General features: G+C 36.2%; 25 pseudogenes; all 25 read left to right on the top strand.

Annotated features, from left to right (window-relative positions):
- Positions 1 to 60: 60 nt before the first annotated feature.
- LOC124320077 lies at positions 61 to 179 on the top strand (annotated as a pseudogene).
- Positions 180 to 594: 415 nt separating this feature from the next.
- On the top strand, positions 595 to 713 carry LOC124320099 (annotated as a pseudogene).
- A 415-nt stretch (positions 714 to 1,128) lies between these two features.
- LOC124320085 lies at positions 1,129 to 1,247 on the top strand (annotated as a pseudogene).
- A 415-nt stretch (positions 1,248 to 1,662) lies between these two features.
- LOC124320098 lies at positions 1,663 to 1,781 on the top strand (annotated as a pseudogene).
- Positions 1,782 to 2,196: 415 nt separating this feature from the next.
- Positions 2,197 to 2,315, top strand: LOC124320089 (annotated as a pseudogene).
- A 414-nt stretch (positions 2,316 to 2,729) lies between these two features.
- Positions 2,730 to 2,848, top strand: LOC124320101 (annotated as a pseudogene).
- A 415-nt stretch (positions 2,849 to 3,263) lies between these two features.
- LOC124320100 lies at positions 3,264 to 3,382 on the top strand (annotated as a pseudogene).
- Positions 3,383 to 3,797: 415 nt separating this feature from the next.
- LOC124320087 lies at positions 3,798 to 3,916 on the top strand (annotated as a pseudogene).
- Positions 3,917 to 4,331: 415 nt separating this feature from the next.
- On the top strand, positions 4,332 to 4,450 carry LOC124320088 (annotated as a pseudogene).
- A 415-nt stretch (positions 4,451 to 4,865) lies between these two features.
- LOC124320102 lies at positions 4,866 to 4,984 on the top strand (annotated as a pseudogene).
- Positions 4,985 to 5,399: 415 nt separating this feature from the next.
- On the top strand, positions 5,400 to 5,518 carry LOC124320090 (annotated as a pseudogene).
- A 415-nt stretch (positions 5,519 to 5,933) lies between these two features.
- On the top strand, positions 5,934 to 6,052 carry LOC124320091 (annotated as a pseudogene).
- A 415-nt stretch (positions 6,053 to 6,467) lies between these two features.
- LOC124320092 lies at positions 6,468 to 6,586 on the top strand (annotated as a pseudogene).
- Positions 6,587 to 7,000: 414 nt separating this feature from the next.
- On the top strand, positions 7,001 to 7,119 carry LOC124320103 (annotated as a pseudogene).
- A 414-nt stretch (positions 7,120 to 7,533) lies between these two features.
- Positions 7,534 to 7,652, top strand: LOC124320083 (annotated as a pseudogene).
- Positions 7,653 to 8,066: 414 nt separating this feature from the next.
- LOC124320081 lies at positions 8,067 to 8,185 on the top strand (annotated as a pseudogene).
- Positions 8,186 to 8,729: 544 nt separating this feature from the next.
- LOC124320093 lies at positions 8,730 to 8,848 on the top strand (annotated as a pseudogene).
- Positions 8,849 to 9,263: 415 nt separating this feature from the next.
- On the top strand, positions 9,264 to 9,382 carry LOC124320094 (annotated as a pseudogene).
- A 414-nt stretch (positions 9,383 to 9,796) lies between these two features.
- LOC124320078 lies at positions 9,797 to 9,915 on the top strand (annotated as a pseudogene).
- A 414-nt stretch (positions 9,916 to 10,329) lies between these two features.
- On the top strand, positions 10,330 to 10,448 carry LOC124320084 (annotated as a pseudogene).
- Positions 10,449 to 10,862: 414 nt separating this feature from the next.
- Positions 10,863 to 10,981, top strand: LOC124320079 (annotated as a pseudogene).
- Positions 10,982 to 11,395: 414 nt separating this feature from the next.
- Positions 11,396 to 11,514, top strand: LOC124320082 (annotated as a pseudogene).
- A 414-nt stretch (positions 11,515 to 11,928) lies between these two features.
- On the top strand, positions 11,929 to 12,047 carry LOC124320080 (annotated as a pseudogene).
- Positions 12,048 to 12,591: 544 nt separating this feature from the next.
- LOC124320095 lies at positions 12,592 to 12,710 on the top strand (annotated as a pseudogene).
- A 415-nt stretch (positions 12,711 to 13,125) lies between these two features.
- LOC124320096 lies at positions 13,126 to 13,244 on the top strand (annotated as a pseudogene).
- The last annotated feature ends 94 nt before the right edge of the window (positions 13,245 to 13,338 follow it).

Raw genomic sequence — 13,338 nt, forward strand, 5'->3', positions numbered from 1 at the left:
CTTTGAAGTGATTTTCTATTCATCCATTGGGACTGGGAGGGTAAATTTTCATTTTTGAATGTCAACGGCCATATCACGTAGAACGCACCTGGTCTCGTCAGCTCCCAGAAGTTAAGTTACGTCGAGTCCCGTTAGTACTTGGAAGGGTGACCGCTTGGGAATACGGGATGTCGTTGGCGATGAATAGTTTGTTTTCAATAACAAATTTCTTGAAATTTTTTTTTCAATCACGATGGTTACCAGTCCAAATTCGTAGATAAAAAATTTCAATGCCTTAGAGATAGGTTAAATTCATCTATAAGAATGATTCTGGATCAATTCCATTGAGAGTTTTTCAAAGTTTATCGCGTTTTTTAATCGCGATGGTTACCAGTCCAAATTCGTATATCAAAAATATCAATGGCATAGAGATAGGTTCAATTCATCTATTTGAATGATTCTGGATAAATTTCATTGCGAGTTTTTCAAAGTTTATCGCGCTTTTTTATTCGCGATGGTTACGAGTCCAAATTCAATGAACAAACATTTCTATCACTTTGAAGTGATTTTCTATTCATCCATTGGGACTGGGAGGGTAATTTTTCATTTTTGAATGTCAACGGCCATATCACGTGGAACGCACCTGGTCTCGTCAGCTCCCAGAAGTTAAGTTACGTCGAGTCCCGTTAATACTTGGAAGGGTGACCGCTTGGGAATACGGGATGTCGTTGGCGATGAATAGTTTGTTTTCAATAACAAATTTCTTGAAATTTTTTTTTCAATCACGATGGTTACCAGTCCAAATTCGTAGATAAAAAATTTCAATGCCTTAGAGATAGGTTCAATTCATCTATAAGAATGATTCTGGATCAATTCCATTGAGAGTTTTTCAAAGTTTATCGCGTTTTTTAATCGCGATGGTTACCAGTCCAAATTCGTATATCAAAAATATCAATGGCATAGAGATAGGTTCAATTCATCTATTTGAATGATTCTGGATAAATTTCATTGCGAGTTTTTCAAAGTTTATCGCGCTTTTTTATTCGCGATGGTTACGAGTCCAAATTCAATGAACAAACATTTCTATCACTTTGAAGTGATTTTCTATTCATCCATTGGGACTGGGAGGGTAATTTTTCATTTTTGAATGTCAACGGCCATATCACGTAGAACGCACCTGGTCTCGTCAGCTCCCAGAAGTTAAGTTACGTCGAGTCCCGTTAATACTTGGAAGGGTGACCGCTTGGGAATACGGGATGTCGTTGGCGATGAATAGTTTGTTTTCAATAACAAATTTCTTGAAATTTTTTTTTCAATCACGATGGTTACCAGTCCAAATTCGTAGATAAAAAATTTCAATGCCTTAGAGATAGGTTCAATTCATCTATAAGAATAATTCTGGATCAATTCCATTGAGAGTTTTTCAAAGTTTATCGCGTTTTTTAATCGCGATGGTTACCAGTCCAAATTCGTATATCAAAAATATCAATGGCATAGAGATAGGTTCAATTCATCTATTTGAATGATTCTGGATAAATTTCATTGCGAGTTTTTCAAAGTTTATCGCGCTTTTTTATTCGCGATGGTTACGAGTCCAAATTCAATGAACAAACATTTCTATCACTTTGAAGTGATTTTCTATTCATCCATTGGGACTGGGAGGGTAATTTTTCATTTTTGAATGTCAACGGCCATATCACGTAGAACGCACCTGGTCTCGTCAGCTCCCAGAAGTTAAGATACGTCGAGTCCCGTTAATACTTGGAAGGGTGACCGCTTGGGAATACGGGATGTCGTTGGCGATGAATAGTTTGTTTTCAATAACAAATTTCTTGAAATTTTTTTTTCAATCACGATGGTTACCAGTCCAAATTCGTAGATAAAAAATTTCAATGCCTTAGAGATAGGTTAAATTCATCTATAAGAATGATTCTGGATCAATTCCATTGAGAGTTTTTCAAAGTTTATCGCGTTTTTTAATCGCGATGGTTACCAGTCCAAATTCGTAGATAAAACATTTCAATGCCTTAGAGATAGGTTCAATTCATCTATTTCAATGATTCTGGATAAATTTCATTGCGAGTTTTTCAAAGTTTATCGCGCTTTTTTATTCGCGATGGTTACGAGTCCAAATTCAATGAACAAACATTTCTATCACTTTGAAGTGATTTTCTATTCATCCATTGGGACTGGGAGGGTAAATTTTCATTTTTGAATGTCAACGGCCATATCACGTAGAACGCACCTGGTCTCGTCAGCTCCCAGAAGTTAAGTTACGTCGAGTCCCGTTAGTACTTGGAAGGGTGACCGCTTGGGAATACGGGATGTCGTTGGCGATGAACAGTTTGTTTTCAATAACAAATTTCTTGAAATTTTTTTTCAATCACGATGGTTACCAGTCCAAATTCGTAGATAAAAAATTTCAATGCCTTAGAGATAGGTTCAATTCATCTATAAGAATGATTCTGGATCAATTCCATTGAGAGTTTTTCAAAGTTTATCGCGTTTTTTAATCGCGATGGTTACCAGTCCAAATTCGTAGATAAAACATTTCAATGCCTTAGAGATAGGTTCAATTCATCTATTTCAATGATTCTGGATAAATTTCATTGCGAGTTTTTCAAAGTTTATCGCGCTTTTTTATTCGCGATGGTTACGAGTCCAAATTCAATGAACAAACATTTCTATCACTTTGAAGTGATTTTCTATTCATCCATTGGGACTGGGAGGGTAATTTTTCATTTTTGAATGTCAACGGCCATATCACGTAGAACGCACCTGGTCTCGTCAGCTCCCAGAAGTTAAGTTACGTCGAGTCCCGTTAGTACTTGGAAGGGTGACCGCTTGGGAATACGGGATGTCGTTGGCGATGAATAGTTTGTTTTCAATAACAAATTTCTTGAAATTTTTTTTTCAATCACGATGGTTACCAGTCCAAATTCGTAGATAAAAAATTTCAATGCCTTAGAGATAGGTTAAATTCATCTATAAGAATGATTCTGGATCAATTCCATTGAGAGTTTTTCAAAGTTTATCGCGTTTTTTAATCGCGATGGTTACCAGTCCAAATTCGTATATCAAAAATATCAATGGCATAGAGATAGGTTCAATTCATCTATTTGAATGATTCTGGATAAATTTCATTGCGAGTTTTTCAAAGTTTATCGCGCTTTTTTATTCGCGATGGTTACGAGTCCAAATTCAATGAACAAACATTTCTATCACTTTGAAGTGATTTTCTATTCATCCATTGGGACTGGGAGGGTAATTTTTCATTTTTGAATGTCAACGGCCATATCACGTGGAACGCACCTGGTCTCGTCAGCTCCCAGAAGTTAAGTTACGTCGAGTCCCGTTAATACTTGGAAGGGTGACCGCTTGGGAATACGGGATGTCGTTGGCGATGAATAGTTTGTTTTCAATAACAAATTTCTTGAAATTTTTTTTTCAATCACGATGGTTACCAGTCCAAATTCGTAGATAAAAAATTTCAATGCCTTAGAGATAGGTTCAATTCATCTATAAGAATGATTCTGGATCAATTCCATTGAGAGTTTTTCAAAGTTTATCGCGTTTTTTAATCGCGATGGTTACCAGTCCAAATTCGTATATCAAAAATATCAATGGCATAGAGATAGGTTCAATTCATCTATTTGAATGATTCTGGATAAATTTCATTGCGAGTTTTTCAAAGTTTATCGCGCTTTTTTATTCGCGATGGTTACGAGTCCAAATTCAATGAACAAACATTTCTATCACTTTGAAGTGATTTTCTATTCATCCATTGGGACTGGGAGGGTAATTTTTCATTTTTGAATGTCAACGGCCATATCACGTAGAACGCACCTGGTCTCGTCAGCTCCCAGAAGTTAAGTTACGTCGAGTCCCGTTAATACTTGGAAGGGTGACCGCTTGGGAATACGGGATGTCGTTGGCGATGAATAGTTTGTTTTCAATAACAAATTTCTTGAAATTTTTTTTTCAATCACGATGGTTACCAGTCCAAATTCGTAGATAAAAAATTTCAATGCCTTAGAGATAGGTTAAATTCATCTATAAGAATGATTCTGGATCAATTCCATTGAGAGTTTTTCAAAGTTTATCGCGTTTTTTAATCGCGATGGTTACCAGTCCAAATTCGTATATCAAAAATATCAATGGCATAGAGATAGGTTCAATTCATCTATTTGAATGATTCTGGATAAATTTCATTGCGAGTTTTTCAAAGTTTATCGCGCTTTTTTATTCGCGATGGTTACGAGTCCAAATTCAATGAACAAACATTTCTATCACTTTGAAGTGATTTTCTATTCATCCATTGGGACTGGGAGGGTAATTTTTCATTTTTGAATGTCAACGGCCATATCACGTAGAACGCACCTGGTCTCGTCAGCTCCCAGAAGTTAAGTTACGTCGAGTCCCGTTAATACTTGGAAGGGTGACCGCTTGGGAATACGGGATGTCGTTGGCGATGAATAGTTTGTTTTCAATAACAAATTTCTTGAAATTTTTTTTTCAATCACGATGGTTACCAGTCCAAATTCGTAGATAAAAAATTTCAATGCCTTAGAGATAGGTTCAATTCATCTATAAGAATAATTCTGGATCAATTCCATTGAGAGTTTTTCAAAGTTTATCGCGTTTTTTAATCGCGATGGTTACCAGTCCAAATTCGTATATCAAAAATATCAATGGCATAGAGATAGGTTCAATTCATCTATTTGAATGATTCTGGATAAATTTCATTGCGAGTTTTTCAAAGTTTATCGCGCTTTTTTATTCGCGATGGTTACGAGTCCAAATTCAATGAACAAACATTTCTATCACTTTGAAGTGATTTTCTATTCATCCATTGGGACTGGGAGGGTAATTTTTCATTTTTGAATGTCAACGGCCATATCACGTAGAACGCACCTGGTCTCGTCAGCTCCCAGAAGTTAAGTTACGTCGAGTCCCGTTAGTACTTGGAAGGGTGACCGCTTGGGAATACGGGATGTCGTTGGCGATGAATAGTTTGTTTTCAATAACAAATTTCTTGAAATTTTTTTTTCAATCACGATGGTTACCAGTCCAAATTCGTAGATAAAAAATTTCAATGCCTTAGAGATAGGTTAAATTCATCTATAAGAATGATTCTGGATCAATTCCATTGAGAGTTTTTCAAAGTTTATCGCGTTTTTTAATCGCGATGGTTACCAGTCCAAATTCGTATATCAAAAATATCAATGGCATAGAGATAGGTTCAATTCATCTATTTGAATGATTCTGGATAAATTTCATTGCGAGTTTTTCAAAGTTTATCGCGCTTTTTTATTCGCGATGGTTACGAGTCCAAATTCAATGAACAAACATTTCTATCACTTTGAAGTGATTTTCTATTCATCCATTGGGACTGGGAGGGTAATTTTTCATTTTTGAATGTCAACGGCCATATCACGTAGAACGCACCTGGTCTCGTCAGCTCCCAGAAGTTAAGTTACGTCGAGTCCCGTTAATACTTGGAAGGGTGACCGCTTGGGAATACGGGATGTCGTTGGCGATGAATAGTTTGTTTTCAATAACAAATTTCTTGAAATTTTTTTTTCAATCACGATGGTTACCAGTCCAAATTCGTAGATAAAAAATTTCAATGCCTTAGAGATAGGTTAAATTCATCTATAAGAATGATTCTGGATCAATTCCATTGAGAGTTTTTCAAAGTTTATCGCGTTTTTTAATCGCGATGGTTACCAGTCCAAATTCGTATATCAAAAATATCAATGGCATAGAGATAGGTTCAATTCATCTATTTGAATGATTCTGGATAAATTTCATTGCGAGTTTTTCAAAGTTTATCGCGCTTTTTTATTCGCGATGGTTACGAGTCCAAATTCAATGAACAAACATTTCTATCACTTTGAAGTGATTTTCTATTCATCCATTGGGACTGGGAGGGTAATTTTTCATTTTTGAATGTCAACGGCCATATCACGTAGAACGCACCTGGTCTCGTCAGCTCCCAGAAGTTAAGTTACGTCGAGTCCCGTTAATACTTGGAAGGGTGACCGCTTGGGAATACGGGATGTCGTTGGCGATGAATAGTTTGTTTTCAATAACAAATTTCTTGAAATTTTTTTTTCAATCACGATGGTTACCAGTCCAAATTCGTAGATAAAAAATTTCAATGCCTTAGAGATAGGTTCAATTCATCTATAAGAATAATTCTGGATCAATTCCATTGAGAGTTTTTCAAAGTTTATCGCGTTTTTTAATCGCGATGGTTACCAGTCCAAATTCGTATATCAAAAATATCAATGGCATAGAGATAGGTTCAATTCATCTATTTGAATGATTCTGGATAAATTTCATTGCGAGTTTTTCAAAGTTTATCGCGCTTTTTTATTCGCGATGGTTACGAGTCCAAATTCAATGAACAAACATTTCTATCACTTTGAAGTGATTTTCTATTCATCCATTGGGACTGGGAGGGTAAATTTTCATTTTTGAATGTCAACGGCCATATCACGTAGAACGCACCTGGTCTCGTCAGCTCCCAGAAGTTAAGTTACGTCGAGTCCCGTTAATACTTGGAAGGGTGACCGCTTGGGAATACGGGATGTCGTTGGCGATGAACAGTTTGTTTTCAATAACAAATTTCTTGAAATTTTTTTTCAATCACGATGGTTACCAGTCCAAATTCGTAGATAAAAAATTTCAATGCCTTAGAGATAGGTTCAATTCATCTATAAGAATGATTCTGGATCAATTCCATTGAGAGTTTTTCAAAGTTTATCGCGTTTTTTAATCGCGATGGTTACCAGTCCAAATTCGTAGATAAAACATTTCAATGCCTTAGAGATAGGTTCAATTCATCTATTTCAATGATTCTGGATAAATTTCATTGCGAGTTTTTCAAAGTTTATCGCGCTTTTTTATTCGCGATGGTTACGAGTCCAAATTCAATGAACAAACATTTCTATCACTTTGAAGTGATTTTCTATTCATCCATTGGGACTGGGAGGGTAATTTTTCATTTTTGAATGTCAACGGCCATATCACGTAGAACGCACCTGGTCTCGTCAGCTCCCAGAAGTTAAGTTACGTCGAGTCCCGTTAGTACTTGGAAGGGTGACCGCTTGGGAATACGGGATGTCGTTGGCGATGAATAGTTTGTTTTCAATAACAAATTTCTTGAAATTTTTTTTCAATCACGATGGTAACCAGTCCAAATTCGTAGATAAAACATTTCAATGCCTTAGAGATAGGTTCAATTCATCTATAAGAATGATTCTGGATCAATTCCATTGAGAGTTTTTCAAAGTTTATCGCGTTTTTTAATCGCGATGGTTACCAGTCCAAATTCGTAGATCAAAAATATCAATGGCATAGAGATAGGTTCAATTCATCTATAGGAATGATTCTGGATAAATTTCATTGCGAGTTTTTCAAAGTTTATCGCGCTTTTTTATTCGCGATGGTTACGAGTCCAAATTCAATGAACAAACATTTCTATCACTTTGAAGTGATTTTCTATTCATCCATTGGGACTGGGAGGGTAAATTTTCATTTTTGAATGTCAACGGCCATATCACGTAGAACGCACCTGGTCTCGTCAGCTCCCAGAAGTTAAGTTACGTCGAGTCCCGTTAGTACTTGGAAGGGTGACTGCTTGGGAATACGGGATGTCGTTGGCGATGAACAGTTTGTTTTCAATAACAAATTTCTTGAAATTTTTTTTCAATCACGATGGTTACCAGTCCAAATTCGTAGATAAAAAATTTCAATGCCTTAGAGATAGGTTCAATTCATCTATAAGAATGATTCTGGATCAATTCCATTGAGAGTTTTTCAAAGTTTATCGCGTTTTTTAATCGCGATGGTTACCAGTCCAAATTCGTAGATAAAACATTTCAATGCCTTAGAGATAGGTTCAATTCATCTATTTCAATGATTCTGGATAAATTTCATTGCGAGTTTTTCAAAGTTTATCGCGCTTTTTTATTCGCGATGGTTACGAGTCCAAATTCAATGAACAAACATTTCTATCACTTTGAAGTGATTTTCTATTCATCCATTGGGACTGGGAGGGTAATTTTTCATTTTTGAATGTCAACGGCCATATCACGTAGAACGCACCTGGTCTCGTCAGCTCCCAGAAGTTAAGTTACGTCGAGTCCCGTTAGTACTTGGAAGGATGACCGCTTGGGAATACGGGATGTCGTTGGCGATGAATAGTTTGTTTTCAATAACAAATTTCTTGAAATTTTTTTTCAATCACGATGGTAACCAGTCCAAATTCGTAGATAAAACATTTCAATGCCTTAGAGATAGGTTCAATTCATCTATAAGAATGATTCTGGATCAATTCCATTGAGAGTTTTTCAAAGTTTATCGCGTTTTTTAATCGCGATGGTTACCAGTCCAAATTCGTAGATCAAAAATATCAATGGCATAGAGATAGGTTAAATTCATCTATAAGAATGATTCTGGATCAATTCCATTGAGAGTTTTTCAAAGTTTATCGCGTTTTTTAATCGCGATGGTTACCAGTCCAAATTCGTATATCAAAAATATCAATGGCATAGAGATAGGTTCAATTCATCTATTTGAATGATTCTGGATAAATTTCATTGCGAGTTTTTCAAAGTTTATCGCGCTTTTTTATTCGCGATGGTTACGAGTCCAAATTCAATGAACAAACATTTCTATCACTTTGAAGTGATTTTCTATTCATCCATTGGGACTGGGAGGGTAATTTTTCATTTTTGAATGTCAACGGCCATATCACGTAGAACGCACCTGGTCTCGTCAGCTCCCAGAAGTTAAGTTACGTCGAGTCCCGTTAATACTTGGAAGGGTGACCGCTTGGGAATACGGGATGTCGTTGGCGATGAATAGTTTGTTTTCAATAACAAATTTCTTGAAATTTTTTTTTCAATCACGATGGTTACCAGTCCAAATTCGTAGATAAAAAATTTCAATGCCTTAGAGATAGGTTCAATTCATCTATAAGAATAATTCTGGATCAATTCCATTGAGAGTTTTTCAAAGTTTATCGCGTTTTTTAATCGCGATGGTTACCAGTCCAAATTCGTATATCAAAAATATCAATGGCATAGAGATAGGTTCAATTCATCTATTTGAATGATTCTGGATAAATTTCATTGCGAGTTTTTCAAAGTTTATCGCGCTTTTTTATTCGCGATGGTTACGAGTCCAAATTCAATGAACAAACATTTCTATCACTTTGAAGTGATTTTCTATTCATCCATTGGGACTGGGAGGGTAAATTTTCATTTTTGAATGTCAACGGCCATATCACGTAGAACGCACCTGGTCTCGTCAGCTCCCAGAAGTTAAGTTACGTCGAGTCCCGTTAATACTTGGAAGGGTGACCGCTTGGGAATACGGGATGTCGTTGGCGATGAACAGTTTGTTTTCAATAACAAATTTCTTGAAATTTTTTTTCAATCACGATGGTTACCAGTCCAAATTCGTAGATAAAAAATTTCAATGCCTTAGAGATAGGTTTAATTCATCTATAAGAATGATTCTGGATCAATTCCATTGAGAGTTTTTCAAAGTTTATCGCGTTTTTTAATCGCGATGGTTACCAGTCCAAATTCGTAGATAAAACATTTCAATGCCTTAGAGATAGGTTCAATTCATCTATTTCAATGATTCTGGATAAATTTCATTGCGAGTTTTTCAAAGTTTATCGCGCTTTTTTATTCGCGATGGTTACGAGTCCAAATTCAATGAACAAACATTTCTATCACTTTGAAGTGATTTTCTATTCATCCATTGGGACTGGGAGGGTAAATTTTCATTTTTGAATGTCAACGGCCATATCACGTAGAACGCACCTGGTCTCGTCAGCTCCCAGAAGTTAAGTTACGTCGAGTCCCGTTAGTACTTGGAAGGGTGACCGCTTGGGAATACGGGATGTCGTTGGCGATGAATAGTTTGTTTTCAATAACAAATTTCTTGAAATTTTTTTTCAATCACGATGGTAACCAGTCCAAATTCGTAGATAAAACATTTCAATGCCTTAGAGATAGGTTCAATTCATCTATAAGAATGATTCTGGATCAATTCCATTGAGAGTTTTTCAAAGTTTATCGCGTTTTTTAATCGCGATGGTTACCAGTCCAAATTCGTAGATCAAAAATATCAATGGCATAGAGATAGGTTCAATTCATCTATAGGAATGATTCTGGATAAATTTCATTGCGAGTTTTTCAAAGTTTATCGCGCTTTTTTATTCGCGATGGTTACGAGTCCAAATTCAATGAACAAACATTTCTATCATTTTGAAGTGATTTTCTATTCATCCATTGGGACTGGGAGGGTAAATTTTCATTTTTGAATGTCAACGGCCATATCACGTAGAACGCACCTGGTCTCGTCAGCTCCCAGAAGTTAAGTTACGTCGAGTCCCGTTAGTACTTGGAAGGGTGACTGCTTGGGAATACGGGATGTCGTTGGCGATGAACAGTTTGTTTTCAATAACAAATTTCTTGAATTTTTTTTTCAATCACGATGGTTACCAGTCCAAATTCGTAGATAAAAAATTTCAATGCCTTAGAGATAGGTTCAATTCATCTATAAGAATGATTCTGGATCAATTCCATTGAGAGTTTTTCAAAGTTTATTGCGTTTTTTAATCGCGATGGTTACCAGTCCAAATTCGTAGATAAAACATTTCAATGCCTTAGAGATAGGTTCAATTCATCTATTTCAATGATTCTGGATAAATTTCATTGCGAGTTTTTCAAAGTTTATCGCGCTTTTTTATTCGCGATGGTTACGAGTCCAAATTCAATGAACAAACATTTCTATCACTTTGAAGTGATTTTCTATTCATCCATTGGGACTGGGAGGGTAAATTTTCATTTTTCAATGTCAACGGCCATATCACGTAGAACGCACCTGGTCTCGTCAGCTCCCAGAAGTTAAGTTACGTCGAGTCCCGTTAGTACTTGGAAGGGTGACCGCTTGGGAATACGGGATGTCGTTGGCGATGAACAGTTTGTTTTCAATAACAAATTTCTTGAAATTTTTTTTCAATCACGATGGTTACCAGTCCAAATTCGTAGATAAAAAATTTCAATGCCTTAGAGATAGGTTCAATTCATCTATAAGAATGATTCTGGATCAATTCCATTGAGAGTTTTTCAAAGTTTATCGCGTTTTTTAATCGCGATGGTTACCAGTCCAAATTCGTAGATAAAACATTTCAATGCCTTAGAGATAGGTTCAATTCATCTATTTCAATGATTCTGGATAAATTTCATTGCGAGTTTTTCAAAGTTTATCGCGCTTTTTTATTCGCGATGGTTACGAGTCCAAATTCAATGAACAAACATTTCTATCACTTTGAAGTGATTTTCTATTCATCCATTGGGACTGGGAGGGTAATTTTTCATTTTTGAATGTCAACGGCCATATCACGTAGAACGCACCTGGTCTCGTCAGCTCCCAGAAGTTAAGTTACGTCGAGTCCCGTTAGTACTTGGAAGGATGACCGCTTGGGAATACGGGATGTCGTTGGCGATGAATAGTTTGTTTTCAATAACAAATTTCTTGAAATTTTTTTTCAATCACGATGGTAACCAGTCCAAATTCGTAGATAAAACATTTCAATGCCTTAGAGATAGGTTCAATTCATCTATAAGAATGATTCTGGATCAATTCCATTGAGAGTTTTTCAAAGTTTATCGCGTTTTTTAATCGCGATGGTTACCAGTCCAAATTCGTAGATCAAAAATATCAATGGCATAGAGATAGGTTCAATTCATCTATAGGAATGATTCTGGATAAATTTCATTGCGAGTTTTTCAAAGTTTATCGCGCTTTTTTATTCGCGATGGTTACGAGTCCAAATTCAATGAACAAACATTTCTATCACTTTGAAGTGATTTTCTATTCATCCATTGGGACTGGGAGGGTAAATTTTCATTTTTGAATGTCAACGGCCATATCACGTAGAACGCACCTGGTCTCGTCAGCTCCCAGAAGTTAAGTTACGTCGAGTCCCGTTAGTACTTGGAAGGGTGACCGCTTGGGAATACGGGATGTCGTTGGCGATGAATAGTTTGTTTTCAATAACAAATTTCTTGAAATTTTTTTTCAATCACGATGGTAACCAGTCCAAATTCGTAGATAAAACATTTCAATGCCTTAGAGATAGGTTCAATTCATCTATAAGAATGATTCTGGATCAATTCCATTGAGAGTTTTTCAAAGTTTATCGCGTTTTTTAATCGCGATGGTTACCAGTCCAAATTCGTAGATCAAAAATATCAATGGCATAGAGATAGGTTAAATTCATCTATAAGAATGATTCTGGATCAATTCCATTGAGAGTTTTTCAAAGTTTATCGCGTTTTTTAATCGCGATGGTTACCAGTCCAAATTCGTATATCAAAAATATCAATGGCATAGAGATAGGTTCAATTCATCTATTTGAATGATTCTGGATAAATTTCATTGCGAGTTTTTCAAAGTTTATCGCGCTTTTTTATTCGCGATGGTTACGAGTCCAAATTCAATGAACAAACATTTCTATCACTTTGAAGTGATTTTCTATTCATCCATTGGGACTGGGAGGGTAATTTTTCATTTTTGAATGTCAACGGCCATATCACGTAGAACGCACCTGGTCTCGTCAGCTCCCAGAAGTTAAGTTACGTCGAGTCCCGTTAATACTTGGAAGGGTGACCGCTTGGGAATACGGGATGTCGTTGGCGATGAATAGTTTGTTTTCAATAACAAATTTCTTGAAATTTTTTTTTCAATCACGATGGTTACCAGTCCAAATTCGTAGATAAAAAATTTCAATGCCTTAGAGATAGGTTCAATTCATCTATAAGAATAATTCTGGATCAATTCCATTGAGAGTTTTTCAAAGTTTATCGCGTTTTTTAATCGCGATGGTTACCAGTCCAAATTCGTATATCAAAAATATCAATGGCATAGAGATAGGTTCAATTCATCTATTTGAATGATTCTGGATAAATTTCATTGCGAGTTTTTCAAAGTTTATCGCGCTTTTTTATTCGCGATGGTTACGAGTCCAAATTCAATGAACAAACATTTCTATCACTTTGAAGTGATTTTCTATTCATCCATTGGGACTGGGAGGGTAAATTTTCATTTTTGAATGTCAACGGCCATATCACGTAGAACGCACCTGGTCTCGTCAGCTCCCAGAAGTTAAGTTACGTCGAGTCCCGTTAATACTTGGAAGGGTGACCGCTTGGGAATACGGGATGTCGTTGGCGATGAACAGTTTGTTTTCAATAACAAATTTCTTGAAATTTTTTTTCAATCACGATGGTTACCAGTCCAAATTCGTAGATAAAAAATTTCAATGCC

This window comes from Daphnia pulicaria, unplaced genomic scaffold (assembly GCF_021234035.1).
Source record: "Daphnia pulicaria isolate SC F1-1A unplaced genomic scaffold, SC_F0-13Bv2 h1tg000247l, whole genome shotgun sequence".
NCBI lineage: Eukaryota > Metazoa > Arthropoda > Branchiopoda > Diplostraca > Daphniidae > Daphnia > Daphnia pulicaria.